At 45.4% G+C, this 16,119-nt stretch overlaps 2 long non-coding RNA genes across 2 annotated transcripts in view; one reads left to right on the top strand and one right to left on the bottom strand.

Annotated features, from left to right (window-relative positions):
* The window catches only part of LOC134482801 (uncharacterized), a 26,833-nt gene extending 11,469 nt beyond the window's left edge, over positions 1 to 15,364 (bottom strand). The window contains exon 1 of the long non-coding RNA XR_015641023.1: positions 14,884 to 15,364. This is a non-coding gene — a long non-coding RNA (uncharacterized LOC134482801). The remainder of the gene's footprint in view (positions 1 to 14,883) is intronic.
* Positions 8,048 to 16,119, top strand: LOC102553145 (uncharacterized). The gene is made up of 3 exons (XR_015641020.1): positions 8,048 to 8,251; positions 13,084 to 13,145; positions 15,156 to 16,119. It is a non-coding gene; the product is annotated as an uncharacterized LOC102553145 (long non-coding RNA).

Here is a 16,119-nt window from a genome sequence, read left to right as displayed (position 1 = left end):
CCAACAGAATACAAGAGATGGAAGAGAAAATCTCAGATGCACAAGATACAATATTGATACATCAGCCAAAGAAAATGCTAAATCTAAACATTTTCTAACACAAAACATCCGGGAAATTTGGGACACTATGAAAAGGCCAAACTTAAGAATAATAGGAATAGAAGAAGAAGATTCCCAGTTCAAAGGGCCAGAAAACATCTTTAACAAAATCATAGAAGAAAATTTCCTAACTTAAAGAAAGAGGTGGCTATAAAAATACAAGAAGCTTAAAGAACACCAAAAAGATTAGACCAGAGAAGAAAGTCCTTAATAGTCAAAACACTAAATGTACAGAACAAAGAAAGAATATTAAAATCTTCGAGGGAAAGAGGCCAAGTAACATATGAAGGCAGACCTATCAGAATTGCACGGAACTTCTCAACAGAGACTCTAAAAGCCAGAAGATTCCAGACAGATGTCCTGCAGACCCTAAAAGATTACAGATGTTAGCCCAGATCATTGTACCCAGCAAAATTTCAATCACCATAGGTGGGGAAACCAAGATATATCATGACAAAATCAAGTTTAAACAATATCTTTGTACTAATACAGCCCTTACAGAGGACACTAGAAGGAAAACTCCAACACAAGGAAGGTAACTAGACCCAAGAAAACAAAAGAAATTAATCATCTCCTAGCAAAACCAAAGGAAGAGAAACATATACACACACCATCACCAACAACAACAACAAAATAAGAGGGACTAAAAACCATTGACCATTAATATCTCTCAACATCAATGAACTAAATTCACCAATAAAAACCCACAGCCTAACAGAATGGATGCATAAACAGCATCCAACATTCTGCTGCATACAAGAAACACACCTCAGCAGCAATGACAGACACTACCTCAGAGTAAAGGGCTGGAGAAAGGTTTTCTAAGCAAATGGACCCAAAAACAATCTGGAGTCGCCATTCTAATATATAATAAAATAGACTTTCAACCAAGAGTAATCAAAAGAGATGGGGAAAGACACTCATCAAAGGAAAAGTCCACCCAGATGAACTCTTAGTTCTGAACATCTATGCCCCAAACGCAAGGGTACCCACATTCGTAAAAATATTACTGAAGTTTAAATCACACATTGAACCCCACACATTCATAGTAGGGAACTTTTAACACTCTACTCTCACCAATGAGCAAACTAAACAGGGAAATAAGGAAACTAATGGATGTTATGAACCAAATGGACCTAAAATATCTACAGAACCTTTCATCCAAATACAAAAGAATATACCTCCTTCGCAGTGCTTCACAGAACTTTCTCCAAGATTGACTCTATAATCTGTCACAAAGCATCTTATCTGATCTCGTGGGTTTAAACTGGATCTCAACAACAGAAACAACCAAAAGCCTACAAAGTCATGGAAACTGTACAGCTCTCTACTCAATGACCCACTGGGTTAAAGAAGAAATAAAGAAATAAAAGACTTTCTAAAATTCAGTGAGAATGAAGGCACAGCACACTCAAATGTATGGGACACAATGAAAGCAGTGCTAAGAGAAAAAATTTACAGCCCTAAATGCCTTCATAAAAAAAAAAATTGGGGGAGATCTCATACTAGCAAATTAGCATCACACCTGAAAGCTCTGGGGCAAAAAGAAGCAAACACACCCAAGAGCAGGAGATAATCAAACTCAAGGCTGAAATCAATCAATTAGAAACAAAGTGAACAATTAAAAAAAAAATCAACAATACCAAGAGGAAACCAACAAGATTGATAAATCCTTAGCCAAAGTAACTAAAAGGCAGAAAGACAGTATCCAAATTACCAAAATCAGAAATGAAAAGGCAGACATAACAACAGAAACTGAGGAAATTAAAAAAAAAACAAAAACAAAAACAAACAAACAAAACTCCTTCAAAAGCTTAGAGATTGGATCTTAACTAATCCTACACCTGACCAAGGGCTAATATTCAAAATATATTTAAAAAAATCAAGAAGCTAGACACCAACAAACCAGATAACCCAATTTTAAACAGCGGGGTACAGAGCTAACCAGAGAATTCTCGAGTGGCTGAGAAGTACTTAAAGGAATGTTCAATGTCCTTAGACATCAGGGAAATCGAAAGATGTCAAAAGCCTGGACTCCCCAAAATTAGACCCTGACCAGCACAAAATCTTTCTGCCAGACTTTGTAGTATAAGGTAAGCTATTCTCTCTTTAAAAGGAACAAATCTTTTAATTTGTTGCAAAAACATCCCAGCAGGTTCTAGAAACACACGTTTCAGTAAACAATGACACTGTTACAGAGACCTTGACTGTTAATTTCCTGTAGATCCCATTCATTTAAAAACGTAAAACAGTTTGATCTTCAATAAGTTTTCAAGCCTGGATATCTAAGAGGAGGAGTGAAGCCCCTGACTTTCTTTATCTGTTACACAGCGTTTAAATCACTACCCTGGACTCAGCTTCATCCCTGGAAGGTGGACAGGACTCAGTAGCTGCCGTATAGATTACTTGTTTGACTGCCATCTTATCAAGTGACACAGCCACACACACAGAGACACAAATACCAAGAAGGGTGTACTCTGCATGTGTAAATATCTATACCTGAGACAAGGCTGTCCAGTAACAAGACAGATTGAATACAGATGGGAGGAGGGAGGAGGAGGGTCCTGACATGGGAAGAATGTCTATACGGAAGAAGCTTAATTATATAGAAATTCCAAGGAAGATAAAAATCATTTAAAAAACAGAAACCCTCAATTTCCCCAGTAAGGACGAAGATTCCTTTACTTTGGGGCGAATTCCAGGTGGTTAGGGGAACAATGTTTTCCCTCTTTTTCCTTTTTCCCTCCTTTTTGTGACACTTTCCTTCTTCTTTTTCTTTTTTCTGATGCTTTTTTTGTTTCTTCTCTTCTGAAGTGTTCTCCGCAGTGGAACTGGATAAGCCCTTTCCCTACTTTGCAATTTAGTTTTCTCCTTGCTCCGGTTCCTCCTCGGTTTCCTCTTCTGCCACGCCACAGCCCTCAACTCCTCACCGCTCAATCCTGCTGCTCACATCCCGCACAATGTCCCTTTGGGTGACTACCAGACTACTCAAAAGTCAAAAGACTACCAACGTTGCTGTGTTTTCTTCAGCCTCCTCCAGGCGTCCTTGTAGCGACCTGGGTCTGCCACGAGGGTGATATACAGGGTTTCCGGAACCCTGGGCTTTATAGGCTGCGAAGACCTCTCGCACCCAGGCCACAGCAACTTCCGCGCGGCAGGAGAAAGCCGATCTTCCTGGCTTGTTTCTAAGCACTGAATGGCAGCTGTTCAGTCTCATTAATAGGTTGTATCAGGTTTTAATCGCATGCAAATGAGGTCTCGAGGTTTAATTACCCAAGTGGTGGCTTTTGATCTAAGCTCTTCTCATTATGTCAATTGATCTTGAAAAGCAGAATGGTATGCGGGAGAGAGGCAAGCCAAATGCTCTGACAGTTCTGGGCTCTCTGAGAGACCCACAGTTAGAAAGGAGGCTGCTGATTCTCAGGGTAAAGCTGGCCAGGGAAGTGGGGGATGTGGTCACCTGGGGCCGGCTCAGCAGTTTTGTTCTCGGGTCCCTGACTCTCCGCCAATTCCTTAGTAGCATGATCTTGCCTCCTGTGATTTCACCAGGAGCACTACCGCGAGGCTCCCTGTGACTGCCTGTGCTGTATGTCCCCCCTGAGAATCTCCTTTTCAAGGGCTCGATAGGTTTCAGCCTACTACGTGAAGGAGTCACTGGTCCCTTCCGCCCACCAGTCACTCCAACTGGCCTGTGTGTCTTCATATAAGGCTCATATCCACAGTTAGACAATATCTCAGAGCAGCCAGCTCTTCAACCTCTTTCTTCACTCAGCCACCAGGAAATGGTACTTCTTTGGACCGGGCCCAGGGGACTGTCTGGTCTTCCAGACTTGAAAACATCATACAAACTCTTGTATGTTAAGTCAATCTAGAATCATCCTGCTGAGGGAGGGAGAGGAGTCTGCAGGCAGCCTGGCCCTTCACCCAGAGAGGAAGGAGGAAGCCAGCAGAAGGGCCATTTGTCTCCGTTATTAGGGAGTAAATCATCCTTTGTTTTGCTGGTTCAACTCAAGGAATGCCATTATTACCAAATAAATTGTGTTGTTACAAATCAATCCAGCCAGCTTTCATTTAAATGCGAATCATGATAATTGCCTGGGCTTCAAACCTGCTTCCACTCAGAGGACACAATGGTTAGGTGTGTTGGTTGGTCCAACCTAACACTTAGCAATACACACACACACACACACACACACACACACACACACACTCACACTCACACTCACACTCACACACACACACAAGTTTTATTTTTGTTATCAATCATTGTATCTTTTTTTTTCTCTTTGAGAAACAAAGTGTTTCTTGTGTGTATAGGACAGCTTGGCAAGATATTACAAACATGCCAACCATCACAAAATGTAGTGCAAATGTCCTCTGTGAGACAGCACACCAGCAGAAAGTGTTTCTTTCCCTCCTGAATATTTTGAAGTCTGCCTTCCAATGAGACAGGGACGCTAATGTCTGGGCTTCCTGTGATACTGTGGGCTTTCCTGAGGACTTGCTGGTGTTTACTTCCTTTGGGTGCTACCGTGAAGGGCTTTATCCTGGCATCTGTCCTTCGCTTTGGGTTTTGATGTTTCCTTCTGGCCTTTCCTTTCCTTTGTGACACAGCTGAAGGCTGGGAATGAACTGTGTTCCTCAGCCCCAGATGCCTTATCGCCCCTCTGGTTTTCGCCTTGCTTTCTCACACTGTCCTTTCTCTGTGGCCTCTCTGCCACCTCTGACCTCCTCCCCAGTTTTTACCCTTCCTTTAACAGTTGATTTACGATAGGCTCACAGAAGGGTCAAGCCCACTTTTATGGTTTGCTTAAAATATTTCTTTTAGAATGAGCATCAGAAGTGGTCTCTTCAGTCCTTGCTAAACGGTTCCACCAAGACCTCAAAAGACCTTTTACTGGCTACCCCTGTGTCTCCGTTTATATCTTTTGTGATTGTAAAGTGTAACGCATTAAATAAGGCGATTTTGAAACTTACTGCTAAAATCAATAACTTATAAAATGTGGGATTTTGCTCCCCCCACCCCCGGGGAGAAGGTCTGTGACCACAGCTGTAATTCGGAGATACAAAGACGTAAGGAAGACAGAAGAAAAAGCTACGAGGAATAATTCTAAGCCTTGGATTATTTCTTTTATGGGATCGTTTTTCTTTGGGCTTGACAGTTTGATCCTGGGACAGAAGCCATGGACCTATTGGTACATTATTCTTACATCCATGCTCTAAACAGACAGTTTTAGCCTTTTGTTTAAATTTGACTTCCTGTTGTTTCCACGTACTAAATAGTTGCCAAATTTAAGGACTTCAAATTTAAAATTTAAAGACTCTAACTAATAAAACTGATGAAATCTGCAGTTTTTTTAACTGCAGTTTGAAGAGCCACCCCACCCCCCAAAAAAAACCAATAAAACAAACAAAAAAATTGCAAAATGGGCTTGCTTGTTTTTAAACAAAAGTGCAACTTAAAAGATCAATTATTGCCTTCTTGCTTAGAATTAGGAGCCCTTATTCCAAAACTCCCTGCCTAAAAGTTAATCCAACCTTCTTGCTCTAATCTGGATCTTCACTCTGGACTCTGGCTTGCTGGGAGATGTCAGTCACCTTCGTGATCTTGTGTTAAATAACACCATACGATTCCTCTATAGATGACTTCTCCAAACTTATTGATCTCCTCCCTCCTAGGCCATTAAAGTTGTGATTTATGACTCTGACATTTTTAATGGGGCAAAGCTCAGAGCTTTATTGCAATGGCTTTTTAGCTTCCATGTTGCCTTCGGCTGCCAAAGCCCAGAGTGGTCAGGATAGCTTTACTGTGGTCTAGTAAGAAGATGGCTTTTTCTTTTCTTTCCCTTTCTTTTCTTTTTCTTTCCTACTTTGTCAAACGACAGCCTCCACATAGTTGAAGTGTTTTACACCTATTACATAGTCATGAATTAATTTTTTCATCACCCCCCCCCGTTTCTTTCATGTAAAGCAAGATTCCTCCCCAACCCCCCCACCCCCATTAAATGCCATCATTTTCTTGGTGTGAGGCTTGGCAGGTCTCCAGCAGCAAGCTAGCCCAAACTGAAGGGTCTGTTGCCAGGAATCTGTGACCTCAGACAAAGACCCACTGCCTTCTTCAGCAATGCAGGGGACCCTGCCTCAAACGAGGAGGTTCTGAAGCATGAAATTGCAAATCCAGCCGTGGCTGTCTCAACCAACTGGTGTTCAAAAATGCCCACGGGAGGAAGCCAGCGCTCCTGATTCTTCTAACTTCTGAACCCACGGACAGGCATCCTTAGGGACCTGGAAAATGCAGACTCACCATCACACCTCCCGAGTCCATACCTCTGAGTTCTGGCTGGAGCCTAGCAGAAATTAAGGAGTCACAGTGTGAGTAGGAAAGTCACAGCAGGGGCTATTCAAATGAAGGAGCTCTGGGGGTCTGCCCTGAATCTGAACCTTCTGCCCTGCTAAAATTATTAGTGTCTTTTCCTCCGGTTTCTTCCAGTAAGGCATGTCTAATTTGCATGCAATTTCAGTAATTGTACCTCAATAAGAGGAGGAGGAGGAGGAACATGGTTTTGAGAGAGAGCACTTGCTCAGGCTTTTCATCCAGCTAACTAGCCACGCCTGAGAAGTCGGGCTCCTTCTCATCACATTTGCATGCACACAGCACACTACTGGGGCAGGAGGGATGCCTGGTCCAGGTTTGTAAATAGAAGCTCTCCTGTGTTGGAGATCCGCTGTGGAACGCGTTCTATTGCTGAACTGTTTTAGCTTTTTAAAAACAAGTGGGACTGCCACGCTCGCTTTCGAAGGGGGTTGAGGCGCCACCCGCTTTTTTACGTCTGCTGGTCCTCTTCACATTTTACTTCACTTCCGCCCTCCACATTCAGTGGACCAGGCGCAGATGGCCATGAAGGAGGTCTCCATCACCGCCACGAGCTGACGGTTGGCTTAGGAAAAGCACTGTGTGCGCATGCCTGGGACACTTCCTCTCTACTGCTGTGCCATCCCCCAGCATGGAGAGCCTCCAGGGTGTAGGTGCCCTTGCTTATAGCAGGTCCCAGTGTCATGGAGGTTAGACCCCCACCCCCCACCCCGCGGACTGGCTTTGGATTCCCAACCGCATCTTCATTTGACCCGTGAACTCCCAGTCAAGGGCACTTCATGAACTTGGAAGAAGGGAGTTCCAACAAGTTGTACCCTCAAGGTAGAAGTATGTGCCACAGGTTTCAGAGGCATGCAAACCTGAGTTTTTCATTTTTCAGCATAGGGATCTGCATGAGTCTCTACCTTTCAGAGCAACTCCGTCTGAAACAGGACACAGGATCACTGTTTATCATGGCGGCCACTAGGTATTGAAGAGTACCTAGGGCTGAAATGCCACGTCAGAAATCAAGGGAACAGTCGACACTTTCCTTTCCCTCACTCCCACTTTCTTTATTCTCCCTCCACTCTCCAACCCCACCATAGTAGACCAGGCTGGCCTCATATTCATGGACCTCCACTAGCCTCTGCCTCCCGACACTCCCGGTTACCAGCTCTGTCGAGCAGTTGAGTCATGTGCGTGGATTGTGTGTTTTGTGTTGCCCAGACGCTGACTGCAAAGGTGTGGTCAGGACTGGGACAGCACGGGCACCACAGAAAGGCTGTTCCCCTCTTCTTTCAGCAGGAGTAATCATCGACAACGTTTATTAAATTCTGTTCTTGTAGCGGAGGACGCTCTGGGTGCTCTCAGCAGGAGTTAAAGGGAGACAGCCGGCCATAGTGAGCACTGCAAACCGGCCTTGCTGGCTGGCGCAGATCTCTTCGCCCAGGCATAACTCTGCTGTAGAGGGCAGCTCTGTGCCCTTCTGTGTGTACGGCCTTAAGATCCCCCTTGAAGCCAATACAAGCTGCATGGCCCAGATGTGAGAGTCCCAGAAACCTTTCCATTCTGGCTGCTTATGACGTTGCTTGGCCTATTACAAAATAAAATGTAGGCTTCCGTTCAAAATCATGGGAAGACACAGAATAGAAATCTCTCTCTCTCTCTCTCTCTCTCTCTCTCTCTCTCTCTCTCTCTCCTCCTTCCTCCCTCTCCCCCTCCCTCCTCTCTTTACCTCCCTCCCTTCCCTCTTTCTCTTTCTCTCTCTCCCCCCCACCCCCAACATCAGTCTAATTACAGGTAAGACATTATTACAGCCTTACTGCTTGCCTCCTAGCTGCACCTGGTACACAGTGCACGGCTCCCCCACAGCTCTCCCCACTCTGGAGACTATGGAGCTATGGCGGTGCCAGGACACCTAAATCCCGCGGGAAGCATGGCCATTCTCGAACACTCTACCTTCAGCTCACTGCTGAGTAAAGAGGGCCAGTGTGGAGAGAGCTATGGTTTGCCCCTTCCCCATTTCCTCCCTGGCAAAATTTTCGGGGGCAAGGGTGGCTGGCTGGGACAGGAAGATTGCTTGTCTAAGGAATGACAGGAAAGGGTTTGTGTCTGCTCACAGTTTTTAGAGCAACATTGTCAGCCTTCTGCGCTCAAAGTTCTGGTTCAGCAGAAAGTGTGGCATCCTGGGGCTCCACGCAGGCCTGCCCCTCAGTTATGTGTGAGCTGTGCTTGGTCACATCTTGCCAAAGTCCAGCTCATTCATGACCACTAGAGTTGCATGGTCACGGGGCATCACGAAGGGGGAAGGAATGGCTGCCCACCTATCAAGCTTCTTCTTTGCTATGTGCACATGGCTAAGTTCAAGTTGGGGGACAACGTATAAAGAGACAGCAGAGCACTAAACCAAGCCCAGGACCGTGTGCCAGGGCGCAGTGACCTGCATTAAGCCAGCCCTGGTTTCCAGACCAAAGGTCCCTTGAGGGACAGAATCACACAGTGGAGAGTCATTCAGGGGCTGCACGTGTAGGCTGTACTTAGTAGCTTGGCGGAACACAAGAGAATCAAAAGAGCTTTGAGATGTGCTGCTCACACTGTGCGGAACCAAGAAGGCTTGACTAGGAGGTTGGACGAGGCACCTCTGGGTGATTGATGAGGCAGCTCTGGATGATTGGATGGGGGTAGTTCTGGGTGATTGGATGGGGGTAGTTCTGGGTGATTGATGAGGGTGGTTCTAGGTTATGGTTCTAGGTTATTGGATGAGAATGGTTCTGGATGATTAGATGAGGCACCTCTGGGTGATTGATGAGGCAGCTCTAGATGGTTGGATGAGGGTAGCTCTGGATGATTGATGAGGGTGTTTCTGGGTGATTGATGAGGGCTTTTCTGGGTGATTGATGAGGGTGGTTCTAGGTTATTGATTGAGAATGGTTCTGGGTGATTGGATGAGGCAACTCTGGGTTATTGAGGAGGGTGGCTCTAGGTTATTGGGTGAGGGTAGTTCTGGATGATTGATGAGGGTGGTTCTAGGTTATTGGATGACAGTGGCACTCTTGCTCTAGAAGGTAAGTCTGGAAATGCCCCAGCATCTCCAAGTCTCCCTTCATTTTTTTCTCTAACATTTTTCTCTCGTGCCAATGATAACGAACACTTTAATTTTTTCCATAATAAGAGAGGTTTTTTGTTCATGCGTATAACACAAGTTGAGAAAGGAACTGTGATGAAACCAGGCTAATATTATTTAAAAGCATGCAGTAATTTTATTTTATCTTTTCAGGGAAAATTCTGAGCAGTTCCATGACTTACCAGGAGATATACTGTATCCTAAGAATCCAAATTTCTATCTATGTGCCTTTCCTATGGGGCAGACATTGCATAAACTCTTTTTTTATGGGAGTCTAACAAAGAAATAATAATTAGCATTAGCCTAAGAATGAAGACTGGTCATGGACACCAAGTAAATATTAAATCAAAGTATAGCTGCAAGAAAGTCATCAGGTAACTGACTCCTCCTTAGCTCCTTGGTGGTATCCCAGCCAAGCACAGACAGAGAGGAGGGCATGCAGTCTAGGTACGGACCACATGCACCTACATTTGTGATTCTGTACCAAGGAGGAGACCCCTGGCAGGTTTTGTTGTGAGCATTCCACAACGGTGCAGCACACGACAAAGCTTCATTTATTGAAAGTGTGTGATTTCTCAGGGATCTATAATTACTAATTCCTTTAGAATATGAGGTGCCTACAAGCATACACAGGTTTTCCCAGACCTCCTCTAAAAAGGAAATGTTCTGTTCACCAAAATGACAAATTGCCTTTGACTCCCCCTGGCTTCATGTGTTCCAAGAGGCTCTTTTTCCATCTGTCCGGGGCTAATGCAGTAAGACTCTCCCCCGAAATGTGACTCGGGGATCCAGGCTCTTCTAACTCTTAGCATGAAAATGGACGTCAGTGATGGTCCTGTCAGGGATTTATGTGGTCCTCTCTGGAGAATGTCTCCGTAATATCTGTTTATACTGCAGGCTCAGAACACAGTCAGATGACTTTCCATTTACGGCCAGAGACCAAAGTGTAGCTCTATGTGTTTGAGCAAGAACAGAGAATCTGGAAATAGTGCATCTAATCTCTCACAATTCAGAAAGAAAATGGCAGTATACTAGAAGCCATCTTCCTTTTACTTCCTCATAAACTGGATCTGGCTGAAGAAAGCCAGTGGAGCCAATGCCCCTTCAAGCAGCACCATAATACCCCTGCACTGAGTCAAGGCTTTCCCCAGTTGGATAATGTCCTGTTTACAGCTGGGCTAGCCTTTAAGGCAAGGCTTATGCTCACAGGATTTCAATGATTGAATTTAGTAGTGTCCGTGATATATATTTAGGAGAATGCTGGGCCCTGTGTTTAGGCCGGGAGAAGAACAGGACTGATGGTGAGAGAGAAGAGAAAAGGGAGAGGGGGCGTGGGGGAAGGGAGAGGGAGGGGAAGAGGGAGAGATGGTGGAAGGGAGAGGAGGGAGAAGGAGAGAGAGGGAGGAGATGGGGAGAGGAAGAGAGGGTAGAAGGGAGGGGAGGGAGAAAGAGGGAAAGAGGAAGGAGAGGAAAGAGAGAGAGGTGGAGGAGGAGAGGGGGGAACAGATAAGGGAGAGAGGGGAGAAAGAGGGAGGGAAGAGGGAGAGGAAAGGGAGAGGGGGAGGGGGAGAGGAAGAGAGACTGGGAGGGAGGGGAGGGAGAAGGAGGGAAAGAGGGAGGAGAGGAAAGGGAGAGAGAGAGGAGGAGGGAGAGGGACAGATAAGGGAGAGAGGGGAGAAAGGGGGAGGAAAGAGGGAGAGGGAGGAGAGGAAAGGGAGAGGGTGAGGGGAGAGAAAGAGAGTCTGGGAGGGAGGGGAGGGAGAATGAAGGAAAGGGAGATAGGGGAGGAAGGAGGGGGAGAGGGAGAGAGGGAGAGAGGCAGAAAAGGGAGAGAGGGAAGTGGGGAGAGGAAAGGGAGGGGAAAGGGAGAGGAGAGATTTGTCAAGTCCTGACCCTTTATCCCAACCTGCAGCTTCAGACACTATAAAAAGTTGGGGAAGTTAATATTGGCCAACAGAAAGTCTTAGGAATTTATTCAAGTGCTGAATTGTGAGGTTTTGACCACAGTACAGAGGGTACAAGACTTCAGTCCATCAGCTGAATTGATCCTATTTTCTTTGGACCACACTGTGGCTTGTTTTAAAAATCTAACCAACATGCAAGATTGCTGAAGAATTCTTTTCTAAGCTTCTTCTGGGCAAATTCTGGCAACAAGACTCCCAGCTCGCTGCCACGGTAGTGACCACGGAATCCAAATGGAGGTTGGCCCCTGGAGCTGGGCATCCCTCTAGGCTGCCACGGACCCCACAGCTGCCCACCGAAGCCCCTGCAGGAAATTTGCTAATGATTTCTAGTTACCAGGCAACTACATCACTATTTTTCTTCTCCAAGTCATGAAATAGTCCCTGTAGTGTTTCTTTACTAAGACTAAGAAATGAAAACTAGAGCTAACAAGTCTCATGCCTAACAAAATATGGGAGGTGGCTGTAACCCTGTAGGGTTGAAGGGTACTCTTAAATATTTACTGGGGTGTAGGGTGCGCAATGTGTGTTTGAATAAAAAAAAAACACATAACTTATGATGGCCTTCTATTATTACCTTGGTCTGGTAGGCATGTTTATAACATTTGGGTAAATTTTATATACAATAACTGTATATAAGTCAAGGATTTTTGTTGTACAGCCATTGTACAGCCATTGTCACAAGTCGGCTTTTATAATATTTCCATCTCTTCAGGAAACTCCCTCACATCCATGTTCTAGTTATCCCTCTTCTCTTGTCCTCAGCCCCCACTATCCACTGGTTCCTGATCCTTTTCTACCCATTGCTCACCAGAGTCTTCCGTGAGAGCCACAAGGTGTTCAGAGAATAACAGCCTAGTGTAGTAGGAGTAGAATGGAAGTCCTTTGGCCGCACGTGGAGACGGAAGCTGACGCAAGCGGCCCCGAAAGGCCGCCCCTGGGACCATGAGAGTGCGAGCCTCCCTCTTCCTCCCGGTGCAATTCCTCTTATTAAGACTGCTGCCCTGCTCCTCGCCCACAGTCCCACTGACTTCTCCTTGTGCTCAACTCTTAGCTTTGATTTTATTAGACTTGACCCGAGCATCTACTCCTTAACTGTCCAAGTCTTAGACTCTAAGAGCCATTAAGGCCAATGGGTAATGGTTAGTGGGTAAAGGTGTTCACCGCTAAGCCAGAGTCCCTCCCAAGAAGTCACATGATGGAAGAAGAGAACGAGCTGCCCTCCGTCCTCCACGTGGGGCCCACATGCATGTAAATCCCTCACCCACATTGAACAAAATTTTTATAATAAATAAGCAAGTAGATAATTTTTTAAATTAAAAAAAAGAGTAGTGATAACATGCATGTTTAATCCCAGCACCTGGAAGGCAGAGGCAGGTGGATTTTGTAAGTTCAAGGCCAGCCTGGTCTACATAGTGAGTTCCAAGCCAGCCAGGGATACATAGAGATACTATCTCCAAGGGGGGGGGATTTAAAAAGCGCTATTAAGTTTACCCCTGGATTCTCTGTTTAAAAAAAAAAAACCTAATTCTCTTTCTTTTCTACAGTATTGGGAGAAACTTGCAGAATTAATGTCACTTGTGAATTGTGTTTTAAGGATTGTAACTTGGTGAGTCCTTAGCTTAATATGCAATACCAATAAAATGGGTTTGGCAGAGTCAGTGTGGAGAGGACTTAGAAGGGATTTTGTTTGTTTGTTTTTATAATCATTGGCGCTAAAGCCACTGAAACAGCTCAACACAAGAGGCTTAGACAGCTCGCTTAGTATTTTAACATTGAATGGGCTCAACTATTTATTACTTAAACAAGGACATTGGGGACAAACTAGGAGCAGAAGTGTTGTTTGCTGTTTTTCTATTACTTTGGGCTTTTGTGTCCCCCACCCCCATCCAGTGGCATTGTGTATTTTATCCATTCTTCCACAGAGTCTCCCCTCCCTCACTCTCTTCCTCCTTGTCTCCCTCTTTCCTTCCCTCCTCCCTTCCTCTTCTCCATTCCTTCCTTCCTCTCCCCCTCCATCCCTCCCTTCATCTTTTCTTTCCCCTTTCTCCCCCTCTCCATCCCCTTCCTCTTCCCCCCCCCTCCATCCCCTTCTTCTTTCCCCCTCATCTCTCCCTCACTCTCCTCCACACATCCCTGTCCAGCTTCTCCACTGTGGTGTGTTTGGTCCTTGGTCTCCAGTTAGCTCTTACAGAACAGCATCTTCAAGACTCAGTCAAATGCTCGCTTCATTGGCTTCCCTCCCAGAGCAGGATCAAGAAAGCGCAGAGGGGTTCACAATGGGCTTCTTGACACATGTGAGCAGCCTCTACCTTCCCAAATAAATACATATGCTAATTTAAAAAGTGCTTTAAGAATATCGTGTTCCCCAAATAGAGACAGGAACATTTTAGAACACACGGGAAAGCCATAACACATAATCTATCTTTTTATCTATCCAAGTGGATATCAGTGCTTATCAGTGGTCACATACCAGGAAAGCATCCCTACATTGTAATGCTCTGTGAATCCAACCAGAGGCTATAATTCAACAATTTCAAACGATTGTGCTTTCCCTACTCCAAATACAATGATAGTAGTACTTTTAAAATGCACAGACTCCTTCTTTGGAGACCCAGTTAGAGAAACCACCATTTTAAAGGGCAGTCTTTTGCTCTTTAAATGTTTTTGCTCAATCTCATCGGGTATTTTTCCATCAAGCCGCTGTGCTTGAGATCTTGAAAAATGTTTTCAAAATACGTAAGCACTCTTCCTGGGGGGGAGAAAGAATTATCTAGCCATTGATTGTGTCCTCACCCCGCAAAGAGGCAGTCCCCCCAACTCCAGGCTTTCTTGCTGCCAGATATTCATTAATTAGTCTGAGGTTTCCTCCGTGTTTCGTTTACAAAGCCACTTAAACCCACGCACCCATTTAACATATTTATGACCCCAGTTTTCTTTCTGTCCTCCGAGACTGTACCGTGATTGTTCTCCAGACCAGGGACTGCAGAGAGCTTCCCTGCTGAAAAGAGCCGACATAAAGAAGGAAGTGAATGTGTGCGGGGTTGAATACCTTCAACAAAACGACTGGGTGCAGTTTGGCCCCTGCACCCCCCCTCCCGGGGTCATGTTAATTGAGTGGAGCCTCAACCTCTATGGAGTGTGTGGGAGACTATTAACTCTTAACAGCGCTCCATCCCGGGGTTATTTATGTATCGCTTAAATGATTAGTTATTGCTACTTGAATTTAATATTCCCCCTGGGGACCAAGATGGCAGCATCAGGTTACAGAAAATCTACACGTTATTTTTAAAACTGTAATTGACGTTTTATGGGAGTCGTAAAATCTTTCTGAACAAATAACTTACCATTAGTCAGAACCTCGAGCAGGAGATCTGTGCAATTAAGGGCACGGCGAAACAGTGATGTCCCCATGTGCGTCCGTTGTCTGCGCATGCTCAGGAGGGGTGGGAAGGAAGCAGAGGCAGCCCCATAGAGGGGTCTCCTGTTCACAAAGGCCCCTATGTAAATCGCATTTGAGTCAGAGGGATTTGAGAGGATGAGGGAGACCTGTATCCATCAGATACATGATTGGCGGCTATCCTCAGTCCCTCATCTGTGGCTTTTTATTCCTCTCTAGTTCTCTGGTGTGTGGAGGTCACACTCGCAAGCCTAGCTGACCCAGCAGAGCACCCACTTCCAATGCTACACCACCTCGGGCTCCTACACCCAGTCACAGGCGCTATGGGCTTGTACCACCAGCAAGTGTAGACCCGTCCACTCCCCCATCCAGCATGGTTTGACGTTCCTGACAGTACGCTACTTTAGCAGCAAACCCCCACGATTCCCAAGCTATGTCTGATGATTTCCTGCTTCCGAAGATGCTGCAGCGGATGTCACCGGAACTCCCGCAGGACGGAGGTACATTTCCGCCCACCACTCTGGGAACCGCTCATCAGCCACAAGTCAAACAAACGTCAGACCTACATCTCTGTCAAGGTCATCCACACTCTCTGCAGAGGCAAAAAAAAAAGTCCTTGACGCTGGACAAGGCTGGGCGGGCTGCTCACCTGCCTCACTGCCTCCTCACCTTACCACGCTGTCCCTTAAAGATACTCTCAGTAAACCTCCCGAGAGCCCAGGGTGTATCTTCAGGGGAATCCAAGCCAAGACAAGTGCTTTCTTTGCCTGAATTGTTCTTGGCCGCACTGACCCCCCAAGACGATCCAAAACACTTGACTTTTGCCAGGTGGATTTGACTTCCCCATCGGGTAGCTGGGAGGTGATTTTTCTTTTTAAAAAATATTATCGATAAGCCATACAGTATATTCTGACCATATATCCCCTCCCCCACCTCTTCCCAGATCTTCTTCAGCTCCCCACTCATCCAACTCAATGCCCACCCCCCAACCCCCGTCTTCAGAAAACAAGCATGTAAAACAACAACAACAATAATAATAATGTTGAAAGGGCGCAAGAAACACATGGACGCACAAAAACAAAACCCATGCAACACAAAGTGGGAAACCACAATATACAAGCAAAAGACCAGCAAGATTAACACAAACAAACAAAGCCCTAACAAAGCAACAAGACAAAGATCT

This window comes from Rattus norvegicus, chromosome 17, assembly GCF_021556685.1.
Source record: "Rattus norvegicus strain SHRSP/BbbUtx chromosome 17, alternate assembly SHRSP_T2T, whole genome shotgun sequence".
Classification (NCBI taxonomy): Eukaryota; Metazoa; Chordata; class Mammalia; order Rodentia; family Muridae; genus Rattus; species Rattus norvegicus.
This window is presented reverse-complemented; position numbering and strand designations above follow the sequence as displayed.